Source organism: Phyllostomus hastatus, unplaced genomic scaffold (genome assembly GCF_019186645.2).
Source record: "Phyllostomus hastatus isolate PE091 unplaced genomic scaffold, TTU_PhHast_1.1 phas_scaffold_182, whole genome shotgun sequence".
NCBI classification, from domain to species: domain Eukaryota; kingdom Metazoa; phylum Chordata; class Mammalia; order Chiroptera; family Phyllostomidae; genus Phyllostomus; species Phyllostomus hastatus.
The window spans coordinates 15,213,781-15,237,199 of NW_025334013.1; positions in this window are offsets into that span (position 1 = coordinate 15,213,781).

A 23,419-nucleotide genomic window follows, 5' to 3' on the forward strand; every position below is an offset into this window, starting at 1 on the left:
CATCCCAGGCCGGCCCCATTATTTCATTGGGAGCCTGTGTGTAATAAAGTAACACTTTAAGTGCCTGCCACACACAGTCCCATCGCCTGTGCAGTAAGATGCTGTTGTTATCCCCATTTTACAGGGACAGACAAAGCAGGCACTGAGAGAACAAGAAGCTTGTCAGGAGTCACACAGCCAGAAAGTGGTGGTGCTGGTATTTAAAACCTTCTTGGTATTGCTGGATTCTACCCCACCGAAAGGTCAAGGGTGGTCCATGGGGCAGGCCCAGACCAGACAGGGATTGCTGAGCTGGAGCAGGTGAAGGCTGGCTGCTTGGGACGCCTAGGAGCTGGGAGTGGAGCAAGGGAGAGCCAGCTGGCGGACCTGCAACCTGAGTCCAGCAGCCGCCGCCGCCCACTCACCTCGCCTCTCGGGTTCCAGGCCTCCTGCCCAGCCTCCTCCCCCGGAAGGCTGCCGGACTGATTCAGGTTTACCGGCAAGAAGCACTCCCAGAACAGCTCAGCGAGCCACAGACACCTACAACCTAGAGGAACTTCAAGGAGTTTTTTGTCCAGCCCCACCCCATTTTTCCAGATGGGGAAACTGAGGCCGGTCTCACACAAACGGTTTTGTTTGTTTTTGTCTCTTTTGCGTACTTCCTCCTCCCCATGGCCTAGAACACATAGTAGGCAGTCAATAAACATTTGTAGAAGGAATGGCTGACTCAGTGAATGAGTGTGGTTTTCCTGGGGCACTTAGCATGGCAACAGAAAGCTGGCCTTCCACACAGAGCCCCCTGTCTTCTCTAGCCCCTCACGTCACAGGTGGGAAGACCCAGGTCACAGAAAAGTGTCTTGTCCACAGTCGAGGACGCATCTTCACAAGCCACACGAGCTCTGGCAGGCACAACATTGAATGCGTTTCCCCCACACCGAGACACACACACACACACGCACACCTCACTTCCAGCGACAAAGACAGGACCCACGCAGCTGGCCTAGAAACAAATGCACGGGGGAGGGGGCAGGACCCTTGTGCAGGAAACTGCAGCCAGAGCTCCCTAGGGGCCAGAAACAAAACCAGAAAATAAAACGTTAAATCACCCGCCGCCCCCCTACCCTGCCCATCTGGTGTGCATGCCCATTTTTTCTCTCCCTTTCCTTGCTTCCACTAGCCGTCACCAGGCTTCTGGCCCGGCTGCATGGGCCAAGTTCAGACACCCACCGGAGACCTGTGTCGGGGGCTCAATCTCAGATTCTAGGACAGTGAGCCTGAATGGCCACTGCCCACCATGGAGGACTGTGGGAGTGGGCCCTGAGAATGGGGGTGTGGGTGGCTTCTCGAAGAGGAATGCAGGAGGAGGAGGAAGCCATGCCTTCCAGTTCAGTCAGCTGGTCTGATCCCTTCCCAGCCCACAACTTCCCAGACAAGAAGTCTTGACTATCTCCAGTGATGGAGCTCTTACTGCCCACATAGCACAATATCGCCCATTGTCCCTGATTACTCATTATGGCTGAGGACTCTGAAGTCATCCCTCCTTTTCAACTCCCCATTACTCATTTGCTCATGTCTGTGGTTGCAGCATTCGCGCAAGTTTAAGTCAAGGCAACCCAACCGTTCCCTCATTCCATGGGGTTGGCTGCTATAAACAATTTTACACACCTTGTAAATTCAAACACTGTATTCAAGAGGATCTGATTGGTTCTCCCATGTGCCAACTTGTTAGGGCTGCCCCTGTTGGCCAGAGCTTTCACACCAGCCGCCTCTCGCCCTGCCATTGGTTGCCAGCCAGCCTATAGAATGGCTGCCTGATGACCAGAGGCCGCCCATCCCTGGAGAGTGAGAGTGAGGTCATTTTTAGCTTCAGTTCTTGCCAATGTTTTCTCTGCTTCTGATTTGCCTCTGGGCCCAGGCCAGTTCCCTGCGCTCCTGTCCCCACCCCAATTATGTGTTCATTGTTTACAGAGGCTTATTCTTCTCTTTCCTGGTGTTTCCCCACCTTTTTCCTGCTGGTTGCACATTTCGGACACAACTCTGCTAAGTGCAAACGTGGCCGCGTATATGGCTTTGGGCAAGTCTCTTCCTCTCAGTCTGAGCCTGAGACTCAGTGTCAGTTTCCCCCTGTGGGTATCGGGGCAACTACTCATAGGGCTACTGAGAGGAAGATAGGAATCCAGGTACGTGCCAGTTCCTGTCGCAGAGCTGAATATTAAACAAACTGAGTGTCTGTCCTTTGTTTGGCTTCAGCCTTTGCTCAAAGCTGACAGAAGACCCAGAGACAGAGCTGGACTAAGCAGAGAGAGGTGGCTTGAGTTCAAGCCTCCACTGGGCATCTGGCTTGCTGTGTGACCTGGGGAAAGTCCCTTTCCCTCCTTGGGCTCAGTCTCCCCATCCGTCAAATGAGAATTGGCCCAGAGGAGCGTTTCCCAAACTGCACAACAAGGGTTGCTTAGCACAACATTGGCCGAACTTGTTGGGGAAAGCCACTTTTAGAGTTAAAGACTCTGACAACAAACTCACAACTATCAACAACTGAACCTAAAAACGCAAAAATGAACTAAACGAACAACTGGAACAGGAACAGAATCACAGAAATGGAGATCACCTGGAGGGTTATCAGCGGGGAGGGGGAGGAGAGAGAATGGGGGGAAAGGTACAGGGAATAAGCTTCATAAATGGTAGGTGCAAAATAGACAGGGGGAGGTTAGAAATAGTATGGGAAACGGAGAAGCCAAAGAACTTGTATGTACGACCCACAGACATGAACTAAGGTGGGGAATGCTGGTGTGAGGTGGGGTGCAGGGCGGAGAGGGAGAAAGGGGAGAATAAAATGGAACTGCTTTAATAGCATAGTCAATAAAATCTATTTTAAAAAAGATATTAAAGACTCCAAGGCTATGCTGTCCAACATGGTAGCCACGATCTGTATGTTTGTTTAAATTAAAATGAATTATAATCAGTTAGAATATAAAATTCAGTCTCAGCAGCCACATTTCAAGGGCTCGATAGCCACGCGTGGCTAGTGGTCCCACACAGCACGGAAGGGACCGGAGCGTGCCCGGGACTGCGGGAAGTGCTGGCTGGCACTGTAGGCAGAGGAGGCCTGCCTCACCCAAACCCAGAATTCCCCACACTCGTTGGACCCCACTGCCTCTACAGACCGTCGTTGAGCAACGTAGGAAATAATCCTGCTTCCAGGAGCATGGTCTGGAAGATGTTGAGCTAGAGGATCTCTCGGGGCCCTTCCAGCTCCAAGAGTGGAGAAGGGGAACATTCTGGCAACTGAATCCTTCCTTGCGGAGGGAACTGCTGGTGTTCAGCAGGTCTCGTGGCCAAAAGACATTGTAGTTGTGGGAAGAGAGCCCCATTGGTGCAGTTAGGATGCACCGGGAAGGAGGGGAAGCAGAGAACTTGACTGTTGAGGGTGCTACAGGGAGTGGAAGCGGAAAGGGCGATGAAAGAGGAGATGAGAGTGCGCTGAAGGCGGAACCGGGTCTGGTAATTGGGGGGATGGGACGGTAGAGCCGAGGCCAGAGGGAGACCAGGGGCCAGGATAGCCAAAGGACTCGTGAGAGCAGAGACTCTGATGCTCAGGTTAAGTCATCTGCACACAGCGGTATACAGCGCAACTCCCCTCACCCGTCACCCGTGAGTTAGTCAAAATCTACCACACCTTGCACTGGCCGGGTAGCTCAGCTGGTTAGCGCATCATCACGATACACCAAGGTTGCAGGTGCAATCTCTAGTCAGGGCACACGCAAGAATCAACCAATGAAGCATCAGTAAGTGGGACAAGAAACTGATGTTTCTTTCTCTCTCTCCCCTCCTTCCTCTTTCTAAATCAATAAATTTTTAAAATTTTAAATCTACCACACTTTTACACAAAATCTTGGGAAAATCAAGAAAAAGAGGCTGTGCTCCACCTTCAGGCTGCCAGTGGGGTGGAAAGTCCCTCCAAGGGAGATGAGAGCCAGATGAGATCCAGAATTTGGCAGAAGCAGGCCGTGTGGAAAGAGGAACTGACGGTGACCAGGAGCAATGGGGTCCCCGAGACATCAGGAGGTATGACGGTTCTAGAACATCCCCTAAATGCCTGGACACGCCTCCCATTGCAAGGTGAGGTTTAGCATGCCCTCGCCTTTTGAATATGGGTCTGTGACTGCTGGAGCAGGAGAATACGGCAAAAGGGACCCAAATTTTGGAAGACTAGTAGATTTCACTTCCTATTCTAGAGTCACTTCTGGTTTCTGGCACAACGATCAAGCAACGACCGAGCCACGCTGGGCAGGGCTGAGCCTCGGTTTCTTTACCTTCTGGTGGGGATAACAATAGTACTTGCATTCTCGTGAGGATCAGAAGAGTATGTACACAGAAAACTCTTAGGGAAGTGCTTGAAACATAAGTACATATCACACGTTAGCCTGCAATATTCAACAACCAATTTTTGAGCACCTACTATGTGCTGGGCACCAGGCTGCCGTGGCCAGACTGACACAGGCCCCGCCTCCCGAAGCTGACGTTCCAGTCCTTTTCCAGCTTTTCTTTCCCATGTGTCCTCCCATCTGATCCTCAGACGGGCCCAGGGGGTTGGCACAGCAGCAGCAACCTCGCCTCCGTGGGACGGAGGTGGCAACCGAGGCCCAGAGAGGACCACTGATGTTCTCTTTGCACAGCGCCTTCGTCTGCTGTCACACATTTCTGTGTCCCTTCGACGAAGTCACTGTGACACAAGTGGCCCAGAGGCTCCGTGTCTCCATTGGCTAGCTGTCCTCTGCCCAAAACCCCTCTAGCAAGTGAGATTGCAAAGGCAAATGTGACTGGTCTCTCACCGCTGAGCCCCCTCACGACAGACAGAGGCTCTGGAGGCACGAGGCCGGGCCCTGTGTACGTGCTGCCCTCTGCCCCTCGGCCTCTGAGGTGAGGTGCGCGTGATTCCGCTTGTGACCGATGCAACTGGCCCAGCCTCGTCTTCACGGATGCCTGGAATTCCACCGTTTATAACTCATTCTTTTGGGTTGAGCAATTGCTCTAGGAACTTCTTTTTATCTCTAAAATTCCTCGGGGATGGGTTACTCACACCTTAGTGAGCTAAGAATTGGCCTTAAGGACGATCACCTTTCTTCTAGAGATACACAATATGGTCCAGGAGGGAAAGAAGGTTGCCCAAGAACGTGTAACCAGTCAGCGGCAAAAAGCCAGGACAAGAAGCTGGCACTGTTCACGCTGCTTCCACCGCTGGACAGGAGGGACAGAGAGACACACATTGATTGTTCCCCTCGACCTGTGCAGCCTGCAAAGAGCTTCCCCACCAGAGCGCACCTGACTCAGGCAGGCCAGCCTCCTCCCTGACGCGGACATGGTTGTCCTGAGCTGCCTGAACCGCTCCCTCTTCTGATAACAGGGCCAGCTTCAGGATTTATGATAAGTCGCCTAAACGCACTGCTCACTGGTCTGCTGCTGGATCCCTGGGGTGGCCCCGGTGTCTGGCCTTTTCGAGGCCCAGGTTAGCTCCTCTTTCCATTCTTGGCGAGCCCCAGAGCTTTCCAACACCTTCTTTTATTGTTGTTTAAGCAGCCAAAGTTGGTTTGTGTTGCTTGCTTCTGAAGAACTCTAATGGACAGACCCACTTTACAGATGCAGAGAGTGAGGTGTGGAGAGGAAATGTAAATAAGAGGAGATAGAGCCAGGACTGCAACCCGGGCGCCCCATCTCCCTGCCCAGGTGCTGGCCTCCCACCACACTGCTGACTCTGAGCGGCTGGTCCGGAGGAAAGACGGTGGAAGGGAACGAAAGTGAACGGGCCTGAACACAGAGGGCAGAGCGGTCAGTGGAGTGGTTTTGGAGCCAGACAGATGGGAGTTTAAATCCCAGATTTGCCCCTTACCAGTTATGGGGTCTTGGACAAGTCATGCCACATCAGGTGTAACACAGGAGCATGGGACCTTTGTTTGACATGGATCTGCAGGAACTCGGTTGGAGAGTAGGGCCGTGTGCAACCGCGTGGATTTTAGCCTTATGTACCTCCTCTGGCGGAGTCTCCTCGGGCAGTGAACAGCCTGGACAACTGTACACAACTGGACAGCGCCGGCCTTCACGGTTAAGTGAGATGATGTATGTAAAGGTTTGGGCACCACGCCCAACACTTAGAGAGCATTCATAAACAGTAGCCACGGATTGTCGACACCATCACCATAGGCTTCGTCTGGCAGGTGTCCGGCAGCCTGTGGTGAAACCGGAGATCCTGAGCTCCTCCCTTTCTCCCCACTCACCCCCAAACCTCACAACCTTTCCTGGACGGCCTCATTGCTCTGCCTCTCCCTCCAGGGCTCTGCGGCTTTGGCCGGGCTGTGGGGGAGCAGGGTTCAGTTTGGCAAAGGCTCCAACGTGTTGGGGCCCAGCTGGGTCCTTCTTGCTCCAAGGTTCTGAAGGTTCTAGTGGCCAGCCCTGCCCTGCAGCCTCCTCCCTCAGACCCCAGGCAGATGGGAATCAGAAAGCAGCCTATCCTCGGGGCCCAGCTGCTGCAGGCCCAGAAGTCCCCCACCCCCACCCCGCCATAGCAGCCCAGCCCTCGCCCGCCTCCCCCTCCTCGCTGGGCAGGCCCAAGCAGCCAGAGACGGGAATGGCTGGACCCTCTGGGAGAGCCACGTGTGCCAGCCCAGTGCCTGCCAGCTCTCAGGCGGGTCTCACAAAGACTCCTTTCACCAGGGAGAGGAGCGGGCCCATCTGGAGCCCATGGGGTGCTGTTCCAGGCCCCAGGGGCAAAGAGCGAGAGGTCAGAAACTAAGGAAGGGGTTGCTAAGGCTGAGAGGGTCAGAGGTGCTCAGTAATCCCTCCCCCCCTCCCATTGCCACCTGATGTCCAGGTGACTATCCCACAAGAGGGACCACAGGAGATCAGATTCCCTGGGGCCTGGGGGGGTGGAAGGGCGTGGCGGCAAGTAAGTGTGGGGGCAGATGGAGGGAAAGGGTTAGTCATGGGGTTCTGGGGGGAAAGGAGCTGGGCCCTCAGCCCACGCCCTTGCTGACATCTGCAGGCCCATAGCAAGAGGGTGACGTGGTCTTGGTCCTTGAAACAGCCTTTCAAGTAACAAGTGGGGCAACCCAGCCAGGCATCTTCTGCGTCTCCCCCTCTTCTCCACGCCTTCTGCCCCAAGCCTCCAGGATCTCTTAAAGGGACTTGCATATTCCTACAAATATCTCTGCCCCCATCCGCTCCCCCTTCTCCATTCCCAAAGCCCCACTCTAATCTAAGCTGATCAGTCCCTCAGTTAAATCCCTTACAGACTTCCCATTGCCAAAGGACTTCAAGGCCCACACTGTCATTTTTGCCCACTCAGCACCCATTCCTTTTCCTTCTGATCTCTAAACCCCTTTACACCTGGGAAGCCATCCTTCCCCCATTCTCAGTTCATGTGGTTGGGGTGAGGCTTATTTATGCCTAGGGATAGGCATGTGACCAAAATCTGTCCAATCAGAGAATTCTACCCCACCATGTACACAGGGATTGGTTCAGGCATAGTCATGTGACCCAAACCAGCTGCGGGAATTCAATTCCAGAACTTGTATTTAAACATTTGGAGAAATGAATCTTTCCTGGGCTTCCCTCACTGGGCTTGGAATTCAGAGGGTATCAGCCTGGAGCTGCCTCCATTTGAAAAGGCGTGTTCCACAGTAAAGCCCAACACAGGGAGAAGCAGAGAGATGGGAGACCAGGTCCTGGTGGCATCGCTGAACCCCTAGATCCAGCTTTACCTGAAGGAGATAGGCTGAAGTTTTCAGTTTTTTTGAGTCAACAGATTTCCTGTTCCTTTAAACCTCTTGGGATTGTATTTTTTTGTTTCTTGCACCCCAAGGGTTCTGACCAAGACAGAGGCCCTGCTACTCTGGCCTCGAACCACCTCTGCAGTCCCATCTGTCGTGCTCGGGACGTAGGGGACTTGCCATTCCCCCAAACACCCCACGTACCTTGTGGCTCCTGCTAGGCTCTCGGCCAAGGGGGAACTCACTTGTCCCCTTCTGCACTTGCTCGGCTCCTGAAGGTCAGTTCGAATGCCAGTGCTTCCACAGAGCCTCCCCCAGCTCCCCCAAGGGAGAATCTGCTCTTGGCTCCTGTGCACTCCGGCTGGGCCACAGTGCCCCACAGTGCCCTGGAGGAGAGGGATTTGTACATCCATCTCCCCCACTAGATTACTGAGCTTCTTTAGGGCACAACTGTGATTTCTCTTTCTTTTCCCAGTGCCCAGCACCTGGTCTGGCACATAGGAAGTGCTCAGGAAATGCTTGTGGAATGATCTGAATTGCCATTGGCTGGACGGTCCTGGGTTGGGTGTTGGCGCTGTGGGGAAGGGGGTCTGACTCCAGTGCCACCGCGAAGCCACTCTGTGGCCCATGCCGCCTCTCGGCAGGTGCTGCTTGCTCAGCCTCACACGCCTGTCTCCCTTCAATCTAGGAATCCTGCTCATCTGTCAAGGAGCTCAGTGTGCTTAGTGTGTGATGAGAGGGCTGCTTTGGAGCTGAACAGACTTGAGTTCCAGTCCTGGCTCTTCCATGTGGCGCTCGTGTGAGGCGGGCCCAGTCACAGACCTCCCTCGAACTTCCGTCGCCTTAAAGTGGCAAACACATAGTGCCTATCATGTGCTGGGCACACTGCTCTAAGCCCTTCACATGTCCTAGCACCTCTAGTTCTTTTCCCCACCCTCTGAAGTGTAGGTACTATCACTATCCTTGTTCCAGGGGTGAGAAGGTCGAAGCCCAGGGAGCTTAAGTGTGGCCGGAGGCCCTGACTTGCAGGTGGCAGAGCTGGGGTTGGAACTCAGGCAGGCTGGCTCTGGACTCGATCCTCTCAACACTCCACGAGCCTGCCCCTGGCAAAATGGGGACAACACTAGGACCTTCTTCATAAGGTGTTGTCAAGTTCAGCCTTCACAGAAGCGTGTGGACTGAGCCTGGCGGCGTCTAGTCTTCCCTGACAGCCCTGGATCGTGGGGTCAGGTGGAGGGAGTGCGGCCGTGGCTGGTCCAGCTCGGCATCCACCCGGCTCTGGCCGCACTACAGGGCTCTCTCCGCTTGGCAGAAGGACTTTGCTCATAATGCTCATTTGTGCAGACTGTGCACCTACAGTTGTGCATTCTCCGCACGCACTCCCCCGGGCCAGAAGGGATGGAGAGGGCTCACCCAGACTCCAGCCGGGCCAGGGAGCGCTGCTGGGAATGAAGAAGTCTGGGGTGGCCTAGTTTCTGGAAACCCCAGCGCTGCCACTGCCTAGTCGTGAGAATTTGGGCAAATCACATGATCTCCCGGGGCCTCTGTTCCTTCATCTGTAAAACAGGGACAGCGGCGGTGCCTACTTGGTCTGGGTGAGGATGAAAGGAGAGGATGTATTTTGCAGTATTGTCATGGGCACTCAGTAAACAGCAGTTAATTATTAGTCTCATTCTGCTGTGTGCACGGCCAGGCTGCCTGGGGTCCAGGCCCAGCTCCACCATCTCCCAGCTGTGTGGCCTTGAGCCAGTTACTTAATATCTCTGTGCTCGGTTCCTCACCTGGGGACAATGACCTAAGGATACCAAACCAACTATGTGTCTGGCACATGAAAAGTGCTCCAGGCCCTGGCTGGGTAGCTCAGGTGGTTAGGGCATAGTCCCAATACACCAAGGTTTCAGGTTCGATCCCTGGTCAGGGCACATACAAGAAGCAACCAATGAAGTGGAACAACACTTCAGTAAGTGGAACAACAAACTGATGTCTTTCTCTCTCTCTCTCAAATTAATACATAAAAGTTAAAAAAACATTTAAGTGCTCCCTAAGTGTTAGTGCTTGTTGTTACTTACTCTCCAGCCATAAGACCTTGGGCAACATCCTGCCCCTCCCATGGCCTCAGTTTCCCCATTTGTTTAGTGAAGCTTGGACTTGACTGAAGGTGCCGTTTGCTAACAGATCCCGGGCTCCACCCCACCCCAGTGAATGACCCCGTCCCGCTAGGGAAGAGGCCCGGTGCCCCTCCTTGGAGAGCAGCTGCTGGGTCCTTCGCGCCCTTGCTCAGGACCCTGTCCCCAGAGCCCGGCCTGGACCTGGCACATGGCGGGTCCCCATAAATGTCTCCTGAATTTATGTTTTTCAGGAAGCAAACACTGACTTAGTGCTTTTTATGTGCCAGGCACTCTTCTGAGTGCTTTACAGGTATAAATGCATTTGCTCCTTGTAACCTTGGGGGAGGGACTATTACTACCCTCGTTTTTTGTTTACAGATGAGGCAACTGAAGCAGACAGTCGATGTCATGTGCCCAGGGATTTAAACCCAGGCCCTCCAGCTCCAGGGATAACCCTGACTTTCTCTGCCCCGTGCCCTCTGTTCCCGAGTTGGGGCGCACCGTGCACCCGCCCATCCACCACAACCTTCACTCATCTCCTGGGATGGGATTCTCCCTTCCTCGGGTGAGAGGTGGGGGCCGGCTGTGGGGCGTGGGGGACTGAGTGATAAGCCCGGCCTCTGGGGGACAGCCAGCCAACACCGGCCACTCAGCCAAGTCCAAAAACGGCCTGGGCGAGTCTCACAACCTGCTGTTCTTCCCCACAACCAGAAAGGCCGAGAGACCTGGCTTCAGGGCTGACTTACGGAGAGGTGGGGTGAGCAGCCAGGTCGGGGAGGCGAGGAACATGTTAAATTCGTCCTTTCTTCTCTGGACACTCACTGGAGTAAGGCTGAGCCCGAGAGTGAAGGGCCTGCATCCACCTAACCCAGAACCTCAAATGCTCACACTACGTGGCGGGGGGAGTGGGAGGGGACAGGTCATAGAGTCCCTTTAGGAAGAGGAGGGTCTTTGATTGGCTAAATAGGTGGGTGGGGCCCTGCCTGTGAAAAGCACACCAACCCCGCTCACCCCGCCTTGACCAAAACCTGGAGGGCTGGAAGGCTGTGGGGAGGCCTCGGGTAAGGAAGTAAGGGGCCACCTGAGACGTGAGAGCAGGTGGAGGGGGTGGGAGTAGGGAAATAGAGCCTGAAGAAAGAGCAACCTGTCTCAAAAGTCCCGACGTTCCTGGGGTGGAAATGTTCCCTGGACTTTTAACAACCAGGATATTTGCTATTCAAATTTCAGTTGTCTAATGGTGGCTCCTTCCGTGGGCACCAGCAGCCTCCCAGGCTGTCTGCCGCACCCGCCTCGCGGCAGAGGGGTACTGGAGAGCGGGGGGGGGGGGGGCGGGGGATGTCCTGGCAGGGCCAGTGCGGACAGCACCGTCTGGAGCTAGCACATGTGCGTTTGTCAAACTTACTGCATGTGTGACCTTAGGTTCCATCAGAGACCCTCTGAGCCTTGGTGCCATCTGTGAAATGGAAATAATAATGTAAAGACATATTTTTTTCCACATCTACTATGTGCTACGCACTGATATAGGCACCCCAGGTGGATTATCCTATTTTAATACTTACTACAGCCATATGAAGTAGGTGCTATTTGCAGACGAGGAGACTGAAGCAACACAGCTGGCTACATTTACACAATAAGTAGAAGAGCTGTGAAAACCAGGAGGTCTCCCTCCAGAAAATGTGCTACTACCTGTGACATAGATCACATCCGCCCACTAAGGTGGTTGTGAGTGTTCAATGCGTGAAGCTCTGAGCACAGTGCCTGGCATATAGTAAGTGCTCAATAAATGGAGTATGAGCTCCTGTGCTATGATCAGCGGAGATGTGAACACCCAGCTCAAATAGCTTAAACATTGAGGGAACTTATCATTTCACCAGAAAGTCTCAGGGCATTCCCAGACTCACGACCAGTTGATTCAATGGTTCGGTGATGACATGAGTGAGGCAAAACATAGCATAGGAGGAGCTCTGAGGCTGCACTGCTGTGGCTGGCCAGCATCGAGCGTCCTGGTTGCCAGGCAATGCCTTTCAGCACTCAGGTAGGATGGATAGGAAACCAAGGCAGGGAGGAGGAGGGAGACACGTCTCACCCACTAACTCAGCAGTCCCGAGCCTGGTCCGAGAATATTGCCAGGTGTTCCGACATCACAAGTAACACTATGTTAGCATGGGAGGAGGGCAGTCCTTGAAATTCTGTGTACGGTTTCCACTGTCTGGGAAAGAAAGCCTTGAAACTGTGTATTCATACCAAGGTCTAGAAGGGGGAAGGGGAGGGGGTCCACAGTGCCCAAAGAAGAAGCCCATAAAACAACTTTGGTTAACTGCCCACCTCGGGTCACTGTCTGCTCTCCGAGGGACTCCCTAGTGCTTACAGAAAGAGCCCATAAATAACTCTGGGAAACTGCCCCCAACTTTAATGAACTGTCTCCTGTCACGTACCTGTTTTACAACAAGAGGAACAAATGGGGTCTGCAGCAAGATAAGGATTCAGGCTAACAGACCCCCACATATACCTGTGTTTGGGTAGCCACGCCCCCCAGGAAAGCTGGCTCCGCCTTTACCCGCCAACCAATATGTGACTTCTTCATCCCCATCCTGCCAACTATGTAAGTTCTCAGGACGAAGGACCTGATGCTCTCGCCGCCCCTGCTCTGGCTGCCCTCACCGTGCCCTGAACCTGCACCTTTCCCCCCACCTCAGCAAGGCCCGTTCTCTTCCATGAGAATGTATCACTCACAAACCCTGCTTACACGCTAGCAGACGTGCTGATCTGTAATTCTTTACTGTGTTGGCAAGAAGAACCAGGTTTCTCCTGTTAACGAAAGGGCCTAGGAGGTTCCCGCCTCCTGCTGGGCACCTTGGCTTCAGTCCAAGGGCAGCTACTCTACTGGTGGCAGGACAACTTCCAGCAGCACCTGGAGTACCATGCGTCTTTACTCCTCCCCAGCAACAGGAAGACACTGTGCCCCTAGCCAGACATTGAAGGCCTTCCCTTCCATCCGATTGGGCAAGGTATAGGGTATTGTGGGACTAGTGACCCTTGCCAGCTGGATGACCTGGGGAGACCCCTGGGTTACGCAAATAACTTCACCACAATGTGCTCGTCTAACGTCCGGTGGCGCCGGATCCAGAGGAGGAAGAGGTTTATTTGGACTGAGGGTGGAGGTATATTTCTGGGAGGATTCCTGGAGGCTTTGCCTCTGCATCTTGAAATATGAGCAAGATTTCCTCGGCCAGGAAAGCTTAGGAAGAGGGTCAGCAAAGATCTGTGGGCCTCTGGGGAAGCTGGGGCTTTAGAGCAGTGGGGAGGGTGGAGACAAGGCCCCCAGAACTGAGGACTGATCCTCCCCGCCTCACCTCTGGACTGGGGGGACCAGAACAATAACCACCAGCCAAGCTGAGTGCTCACTGCCTGCAGGCACTACAAGGGCATTTAATCCTCAGGGCAGCTCTATTAGGAAGTGCTGCTACTCTCCACTTTACGGAGAGAGAAAGCGAGACATGTAGAGATCGAGGATTTTACCTAAAGTCACACCGCTGGCAAGGGCAGACCTGGGCTGTGGATCCAGGCAGCCTGACCCCAAAGCCAGTGCTTTAAACATGTCCCGAGCCTCCTTGCCAATCCCCCATCCCAGCAGGGAGAGGGCAGCAGGGAGGAGTGAGCAGAGACCCATCAGGCCCCGAGTCACTGCCATGTGGGGGTGGGTGGTGGCTTCGGGTGGGTGGTGGCTGCCGCAGGGGTACCTGCAGACCGGATCTGGAAGACAAAGATGGGAAGCCAGGGCTTTTGTCTGCGGGTCAGGAGAGTGGCTCCCTCCTTGGTCCCGAGAGACAGGGAGGAGGTAGGGGAACTGCTGTGTAAAGGGGCTCTAGAGCCAGGAGCTCTTGCTTCATGGGACCTGAATTCTCTGTCTCCATTTCACCATTGGAAGTAGTAATAGTGCTCATTATTTCAAATATGCCATGAGGAGGGGGCCGCAGGAACACAGTCAAGAATGCAAAGCCGCTTTTACCATGTCACTCAAAGGTTAGTCGTTTTTCTTATTAAAACAGAAATCAGAGGTTGGAAACGGTAGGGGTGACTGCCTTTGCAGCTTAGCTTTTCATTCTGCTTTTCTACTTTCTGGGTTGTTTTTTTTTCCCCCACCAGTATTCTCTACAATAAACATATATTGCTTTTTAATGGGCTTCCCCACAAAAGAAGAACATTCAAATTCATTCTTAAAATTCCTCCATGGGATATATATATCCACATGCACCAAGGCGTACATGCATAGAACGTGTCTGGAGGGGAACCCAGGAAAATGGCCAAGGTCTTGCGGAGGGCAAATGAGAGACTGGAGTGGTGGGGAGGGGGTGCCTTTGTGCGGTTGGCCCCACGGGACTGCTTGAAGTATTGCTTGTTTATCCTACCCTATGCTTGCGTGACCTCTGAAATAAAGTGTGTGTGTGCGTGCACGTGTGTGTGCACACGCGCATGTGTGTTAAGTCAAGAGGAACAACCAGGCACCCTGGCCAGCTGGCCCCGATATGCCAAGTTTGTGGGTTCAATCCCTGGTCAGGGGACATGCAAGAATCAACCAATGAATGCTTAAATAAGTAGAACAACAAATTAATGTCTCCCTCTAAAAATAATAAATAAAAATTTTAAAACACCAAAAACAAAAAAGAGGAACAGCCAGACCCAAGCCCCAGACACCCCCAGGTTCCACAGTTGTCATCCTCGGGATCTATCTCTGGGCTCCCCTCTCCCATACCCTGGGCTGGCTCCTTAAGAGCCACCCCTTTCGGAGAGACACTGGGTCCCACTGGCAGGCTGACTTGCCCCAGGGAGTGGCCCGGAAGTGGGCACCTGGCAGCTGAGGGGGCAAAACTGCAAAGATGCCCCTCTGCCTGCCCCACTTTGCACTCCCTCCCCCCAGCGCATTCATACTGATGAGGTTTCTTCTCCCCACCAGACTGGAGGAGCGACCAGGAGACAGGCAGCTGCTCTTCTCTGGCTCCTCGGGGCACCTCTGCACCCAGGAGAGAGGCCACATAGGGCAATACAAGGCCCTTCCCGACCTGCCCACGCTGGACCGTTATGAGCTGCTTTTTTAAAGAATATTTTAAACAGATTTTATTTATTTACTTTTAGAGAGAAGGGAAAGGAAGGAGAGAGGGAAACATCAGTGTGTGGTTGCCTGTCACATGCCCCCTACTGGGGACCTGGCCCGCAACCCAGGCATGTGCCCTGACTGGGAATCGAACCAGTGACCTCTTGGTTCGCAGGCCAGCACTCCATCCACTGAGCCACAGCAGCCAGGGTCGTTATGAGCTTCTCGAATACCGTGGCTGGATCATGTCATCCTGATGTTCCCTCAGGGTTTGGTACCTATTAAATAATTCTCAAAAAATTCTTAATGAGTAAGTGTTAAATAATTCTTTAAAAAATTCTTAATAAATAAGTGAGAGAGCCCGTTCAAATCAATAAGCATTTTTGAGTGTATCTAAACCATGTGAAGCATCTAACACTCCATGTCAGACACTGGACCACTACATACTTTCTACACATTATTCCTTTTCTTCTTCTTCTTCTCCTCCTCCTCCTTCTCCTCCTCCTCCTTCTCCTCCTTCTCCTCCTTCTCCTCCTCCTCCTCCTTCTCCTCCTCCTCCTTCTACTCCTCCTCCTCCTCCTTCTCCTTCTTCTTCGCCAGGGGCGGGGTGGCAGGCATCAAAGAACAGTTTTATTTATTTGTTTTTGAATAGTTCATTAAAAATTTTTTTACATTACCATTTATCCCCCCTATTTCCTCTTCTACCTCCACCCCACCCCCCACATTATTTCATTTCATCTTTGTGATGAGGGCTTGAGTCAGCTGCTTGTAGTGTGCCCATTGCACGGATGGGTTAACGTTGTCGCCCTTAACCTGTTTTATTTTTTCGTGGCACATCACCTCCTGCCATTTTATGCATTTGTCTGTCTCCTGGTGGGAGAGCCGGCCTCCCCACCAGACCGGACGTTCTGTGAGGGCAGAGTCTGTTTCGTGGTGTCCACGGGGCCTTGAACAGTGTCTAGCGTGCGGCCCGTGCTCCGTCCGCATGCGTGTTTAGCACCCTGACTCCGGGACACCTCCCCTGGCTCTCCCCCGCCGCAGACGACTACGGTAGCTGCGGCTGCTCTGTGCTGTCACCGCGTGTGGCGGCCGGGTGCACTTCCCCTAACCCAGCAGTGCTCAGGCTTCCTTCTACGGCTTCTGAGATTCGTGGTTTTCTTGGCCAGCCGGCCGGCTCTGGGAGGGCAGGGCCTGTGGTTAATACTAATAGTAACAGCGAACATCTGTGGGTTATTCAGTGTGCCAACTCCCTACACAAAGCGTTCCTTTCAGTAGTTTCAGGGAGACTATAGGTGGGGGGTTGTCCCCACTTTCCAGAGCAGGAAATCGAGGCTCATGGGAGCGAAGGGACTGGTGAATTGGTAGTGCCTGAGTCAGGCGGTCTGAATGTAGCGTTGGGGTCCTTAACCGCACACGCTGCCTCTTCGGAAAAGACATTTATACAACAAACTGAGCAGGGAGCACTTGACAAGTGTCGTCTGACCCCCCTGACAGGCAGGAAACAGAAAAGGTGGTTTCCGATTCTGCTGATTCGTAGCCCCACTCCAGACCACGGGAGGTGTGGTGCGGGGCCGAGTCTCTGCACCGGCATAACCGCGCTGCTTCCTCCTCACTCCCCCCTCAGAGTGCATCCCGGAGGCTCAGAAGCCCTCTCCTTTTCACTTTGGAAAAACCAGGGGGTGAGCTGGTGCTTCGGTGTTTCTGAGCTGGCCGGCCTGGAAGGTTCCACCCTGACTGCCAGACTCAGCGGCCCCAGGGAGGATGATCTAAGCGGTGGGAGTGTCTTCCTGACTATTAGAAGGGAAACCAACCGAGCCACAGAAAAGTCCTTCAAAGGAGAGGTCACAGAATGAGTCTGCCACCACCTTCCACTCAGAGAGGAGGGGGAAAATTCCCAGGACTTTAGTTGGAGATCCAGCTTTGGCTCCCCCTGGGCCCCAATGATGTTTATTTTAATTAAAAATAATTCCAAGCTAAGAGAAAAGTTGCAAAAATAGTACAAAGAACTCTTAAAGACCCTTTACTTACATCCACCAAGTTTCACACTTTGCCGTGTTTATTTTCTCTTTCTCTCTTTTTGGGTAGAGATTTCATAGATATAGATGGATGGATAGAGAAATAGATAGATATAGTCACACCTGTAATTATGTTATCGTTTTTGAACTATTTGAGAGTAGATTGCAGACATCACACCCCCTTTACCCCTCAACCCTTCAGTATGTGTTTCCAAAGGATAAACTTATCTTCTTACGTAATCACCGCACAGCCGTGAAATTCAGTAATCTACTATCCATATTCCTATTCTGTCAATTGACCCAGTAACTTTTTAAACAACTGATTTGAGAGAGAGAGAGAGAGAGAGAAAGAAACACCACTTTGTTGTTCCACTTATTTATGCATTCATTGGTTGCTTCTTGTAGGTGCCCTGACCAGGGATCGAACCCGAAACCTTGGTGTCCTGGGACTATGCCCTAACCAGCTGAGCTCCCTGGGCAGGGTGACCCAGTAACACTTTTTACAGAATTTTTGTTCCCTGCCGTATGAGCTCCAGGCCGAAGGCGCACACTGTGTTTAGTTGTCACGTCTTCTTTTGTTTTTGTTTTGTAGTTGTCAGGTCTTTTTATTCTCCTCTAATCTGGAGCAGCGACCTGCTTTTGTTTGCCTTTCATGGCTCTGGAATTTTGAAGAACACAGACCAGTTATTTTATAGGATGTTGCTCAGTTTGGGTGTGTCTGATGTCTCCTCGTGATTAGATCCAGGTTCTGCATTCCCAGCTGGAGTACTGCAGAACCGATATTGTGTGCTTTGTGGGGTGCCGCTTCCAGACACCCCTGATGTCTGTCGGCCTGGAGAGGGTCAGATTCATTTTGATCACCTTGGTTAGGGGGTGATCGGGTTTCTCCACGGTATAAATTATGATTCTCCCCCTTGTAAGTAATAAGTAATCTGTGGGGACACTTTAAGGTCATGTAAATATCCTCTTCCTGCTGATTCTTGCAGTGTTTATTTCTGATCCGCAGGAAGAGGTGCCCAGCCTCCTTTCAGCTTCTTTGTCTTTGTCCAGCTCCTCCCTCCCCTGCCCACCCCTCCCCCACCCCAACCCCAGCCTCTGGGATGAGGCCACTCTTAGCATACTATATCAGCATTATGTGGGCCTTGGACATGCACACCCACTTGGAGCTGTGCTGGGTGACTTCAGGGACTCTGGTCTCTGCTGTGTCAGAGTGGATTTAGCAGCTGGAGGACCTGGGAGGGTCCAGGGAAAAGAAGGACTCCTTCGAGAGCCTCATCTGAAAATGAAGGGGCACACCAGACAGGGTGGGTGGGCAACAAGAGTTGAGCTCAACCCTCGGGACCCTGCCCATGTCTGTGATCAGCTCAGGCAAGGCTGTTGTCCTCCTGTCAGGGTCTGTCCCCCTGTGTGTACAGTGTCCACACAAAGACTGGCAGTCTGGGTGCAAATAGGACATCGCAATAAGTGTAGCTCTGTGTGAGGAGATTAGCGACTGTTTCATGTGCAAAACAAACAATCAAACAAACAAGTCCGGCCTCTAAGTATCAGCGAACCACCACCGAATGAGGGAGGTGGACAGCCAGGGCAGGGGATGCAGCTGGGAAAACATCGCTGGCTGAGTTTCCCTTTCTTCTGCTTGCAGGTCTCGCGCTGCTGAGACTCAGCACAGTTCAGAGCTGGGGAACTCGTTATTCTTCTGAAGCATGAAGGACACTGCTCAGCTTTGAAAAAATACAGTTGCCTGCTTGAATTTCAAATAGTTTAATTCCTCCTCCGCTACCTAGCTGCGATCTAAAGGGCTGATTGTTCAGGCCTCAAAACGCCAAATAAATGAACTGTCAACGCCCAAGGATGAGGAAGAAACGTCCTTACACAAATCAAATCTTATGGCCGGAGAGGAGCATGTCCAAGCCCTACGTAATGCTGCAATAGTACGTTGAGATGCTAGCAGGGTTTTGCTCTGATGTTGCAGGGAAGCGTCTGGGAGGTGGACTACCACCCCAAGGTTCTCCGGGGGCAACAGCTGGCTGTCCCTGCACCTTTAGGCAGTAGGAAATAGGCATTTCATCTGAGTCAAGGCCATCAGCTCTGATGTGGACGCTCTGTGATGAAAGCTATTTCTCTATGTTGAAGGTCAAATCTATAGTCTTAGGTCAAGGGGCAAAGGGCAGAGCAGGCATCTGAAGGAAGACTGCTGAAGTCAGGCACTGCCCACGGAGCGGCTGTAGGTGACAGGAGGGGGCAGGACAGTGCAGTGCACTCTACCATCTGGAGTCAGAACAGACTTGGGTTCAAGTCCCAGCTCTGCCTGCTTACTTACCAGGTTTTTGAATTGGGTATGTGATTTAATGCTTCTAAGCCTCAGTTTTCTCCTTTGCAAAGTGGGGAGCGGTAATAATATTCAACTTGGGTTGTTCGTACATATTCAATGAGATTGTATAGGCAATGTACTTAATCAGGCACATATTAAGTGCTTGATACACCTCTAATAATAATGGAAACTCTAATAATAATAATACTCCTCGTGGTGGTGCTGGTCATTATTGTTATTTTGGAGCCTCCAGGCTGCTATGTGAGGTTTGGCTAAGAAGTTGGAGATGGGGTGGGGGCGGGAGTGGGGATGTGGCCCGAGGGAGCAGCGAGTGGCACTGAGCGGAGGCCACCAGGCACAGTGCCATCGTCCTCATCGCTGGTCCCACTAGTTCCTGCCCCATTGGCAGCTCCATTCTCAGCGACCTTCAGCATCTTTCTTGATGACCACATATTATTCCCCCGCACATCAATGTTTCTCTCCCTCTCTTTCTCCCTCCCTTCTCCTCTCTAAAAATAAATAGATAAAATCTTTAAAAAAAAAAGTGTGGTTGCCTCTCACACGCCCGCTACTGAGGCCCTGACCCACACACAACCCAGGCTTGTGCCCTGACTGGGAACCGATCCGGCAACCCTTTGGTTCGCAGGCTGGCACCCAACACACTGAGCCACATCCGCCAGGGCTGAGCAAATAATCACTTTTAACAGAATATTTCAATGATTGGATAGATTGTATTTTGCTAATATCAGAATCAGAACAGGCTTTGAAGATAGAGATCTTTGATCAGTTAGTCAATAATTTTCGAGCATCAGCTTTGGGTGAAGCCCCGTGCCGTGTGCCAGTCGTATGAAGGTGAAGGAGACGGGTATGGACCTGCCCTCACAACACTGATGGTTCAGAGGGCAGACAGGCATACAACTGGACCTGAACTTAAGCCCCTGGCTGTGTGATCTCAAACCAGCCACACCTCTGCCCCACGCCACGGTGTCCTCATACAGGGAGTCTTGATATAGAGAGTTGTAAGCACAGTATTTGGTGAAAAAACATTAGTTCTTTCTTCTAATGATTAGTACCCTTGAAGATTTTATTTATTTATTTTTAGACAGAGGGAAATGGGGGAGAAAAAGAGGGAGAGTAACATTAATGTGTGGTTGCCTCTCACACGCACCCCACCAGGGACCTGGCCCACAACCCAGGCATGTGCCCTGACTGGGAATTGAATCAGCGACCCTTTGGTTTGCAGGCTAACACTCAATCCATTGAGCCACACCAGGCAGGGTTAATGATTAGTACTTTTAAGGACATTCTTTTTTTAAATTCTTTTGCCTTTATGGATAATATAGTCATGGATATCCTCCTACATGCCATCTTTTTCTTTTGGGACCGGGTTATCTATCATTGTGGGACAACTTCTGTTATCCAGCTAAAGAAGTGTTTCCCAGCCCTCTGCTACTCTTCAGTGTTCATCAGGCGGAGAAGAACATAAGAGCCCCTGAAGTGGTGGCAGGGGGTCTGAACAAACAACTCACCGAACTGTCTGGACCTTTGATTTTTCACCTGCCTCTGTGCCGTTTCTCTAATACACCCAGGAAATTCCTGCCTCAGTGCCTTTACGTTTGCTGCTCCCTCTGTCTGGAGCATTACTTGCCTAGAAACTGCCTTCACTTTCTTCAGGTCTTAACTCCTCAAGTATCATCTTACCAGAGAGGCTCCATGCCTCCAACATCCCCTCTGTTCCCTTATCCTGCCTTATCCTTCTCCGTAGCGCTCACCACCTCCTGACATAGGCACATGGGGCCGGGGATTGGTTTATTGTACAACTTCTCACACAGATGTATTCTCTGTGAAAGTCAAGGTGCTATCTGTCCTGAGTCTGGAGCAGTGCCTGGCACAGAGTAGGCACTCAATAAAAATTTGTGGCATGAGCTAATAAAGAGATCAAATAAGGCCACTCACAATACTCATAGTATTTCCTAGTATCTGGAAACAGTAAAAAGCTGTTCGAATGGAAGGAAGAATAATAATAATTGGGAATTTAATACAGTGCCTTATTTGGGTAGTAGACCATTGAAGATCTTGGCTGGGGTGTGTGTGAGTGGGGACTGGGGTGGGGGGAGAAGTATTTCCTCTCTGCCAAGCTGCAGCAAGAGGCTAATGGCCTCCGCAGGGATCCAATCTAATTAAGGTCCTGGCTCCAAGTCAACTCCGGTTCCCTGGTTCCCTTCCCGGCTGCAGCAGCTTCCAAGGGACAAAACGAAACCTGTAACTTTCCCAAGATGAGACAGTCTCTAAGCGAGAGCAGGTCAGAAAGGGGCTGAGGGTAGGGTTTCTGCCCCCAGGGGAACGGATCTGCTTTGCACCCAATTGATTTTAATAGTGTGTGTGTGTGTGTGTGTGTGTGTGTGTGCGCGCGCGCGCATGTGGGGTGGGGGAGAGAGAGAGAGAGAAAAGAGGTGAGAAAGAGAGAACCAGGCACAGAGCAGAGGCTGGATCACCATCCTGAAGACCAGTCCCCGGGGGGGAAGCAGCTGGCTGTGATGGGAAGGAGTGAGAGGCAAACAAAGCAAGGAGGCAGGAGTTCTTCTGTTCCAACTGCGTGACAGGGCGGGGCGCCGAGATGGCAAGGAGGATGAGCCCTGCCCGAGGTCACATAACTTCCTACTGCAGAACTGGAAAGGTGACTGTCCACCAGCTTAGACTTCATTGCACTCAGAATACTTTCAACTGTTTTTTTCTTTTTAAAAATCACTGTTTTGGGGGTCAGTAATACATACCCATAGAACAAAATTTATTGTTATAGAACAAAACAGTACAAAGTAAACAAATGTACACCTCGGTCCCCAGTGACCAGTTCCCTCTTCTGAGGGTAAGTGTTGTGACCAATTTCTTGTACATCCTTCCAGACAGAAATGTGTCTGTGATATACAGTTGCAGAAAGATGATATACAGGCATGCAAAAACGATATAGGAGTATCACAATAAATTGTAGATTAATATGGAAACACCAAATATCATGATAATTTTGAATCTCCTTATCCTAAGAATAGATTATGCTTCTTGATTTATCAAAGCATTTTCTTTTTCTTTCCTTTTCTTTAAAGATTTTATTGATTTATTTTTAGAGAAAGGGGAACAGAGGGAGAGAGAGAGGGAGAGAAACATCGACATGTGGTTGCCTCTCGTGCACCTCCAACTGGGGACCTGGCCTGCAACCCAGGCATGTGCCCTTATTGGGAATTGAACTGGCAACGCTTTGCTTCACAGACCATCACTCAATCCACTGAGCCACACTAGCCAGGGCTCTTTCGTTATTTTTTTAATTCTAGTCCCATGTTGGGCATGCTTCTTTTTCTCTTCCTCCAATCTGCTTTCTTTTGGTTTAAAATTTTTTAATTTTTTAATTTTACATTACCTTTATTTATATATTTTAAATTAAATTTATTGGGGTACACTGGTTAAAACATGATATACACTTCAGGTGTGCAACTAAAGAGTAAAACAACTGTTATGACACAACATCTGTGTACCCCATTGTACTCTCATCACCTGAAGTCTGGTCTCCTTCTGCCACCTTATATTTGACCTCCTTTGCTCTCCTCATCCTTCCGCTGGTTATATTCTGTTACAGAATGAGGAAACTGCTTGACTTAGTAACTTCCCCACCTGGAATTTCAAATGAGGCAGATTGCTAGGGAAGCTCCCACTGGTACCCTGACTGCCTTGTTGGGTGACGTAGAATCCAGACCAATGCCTTAGCACAAAGAAGCTCCCTGGAGCAGTGGGATATTTGACTTGGACCTTGAAGTATGGGTAGAAGATTACCTTTACCCACATCCCCTTAGTATACAATGTAGTGAAGAGATAGTCGTGGGTTCGAATGTCAGCTCCACCATCTTCCCAGCTGAATAACTTACATTTATCTTCTCTGACCCTCACCTTCCTTAATTGTTATTTTAAATTATTTATTTATTTTTTAAAAAGATGTTATTTATTTATTTTTAGAGAGGGAAGGGAGGAAGAGAGAGAGAGAGAGAGAGAGAGAAACATCAATGTGCGGTTGCTGGAGGCCATGGCCTGCAACCCAGGCATGTGCCCTGACTGGGAATCGAACCTGCGACACTTTGGTTTGCAGCCCACGCTCAATCCACTGA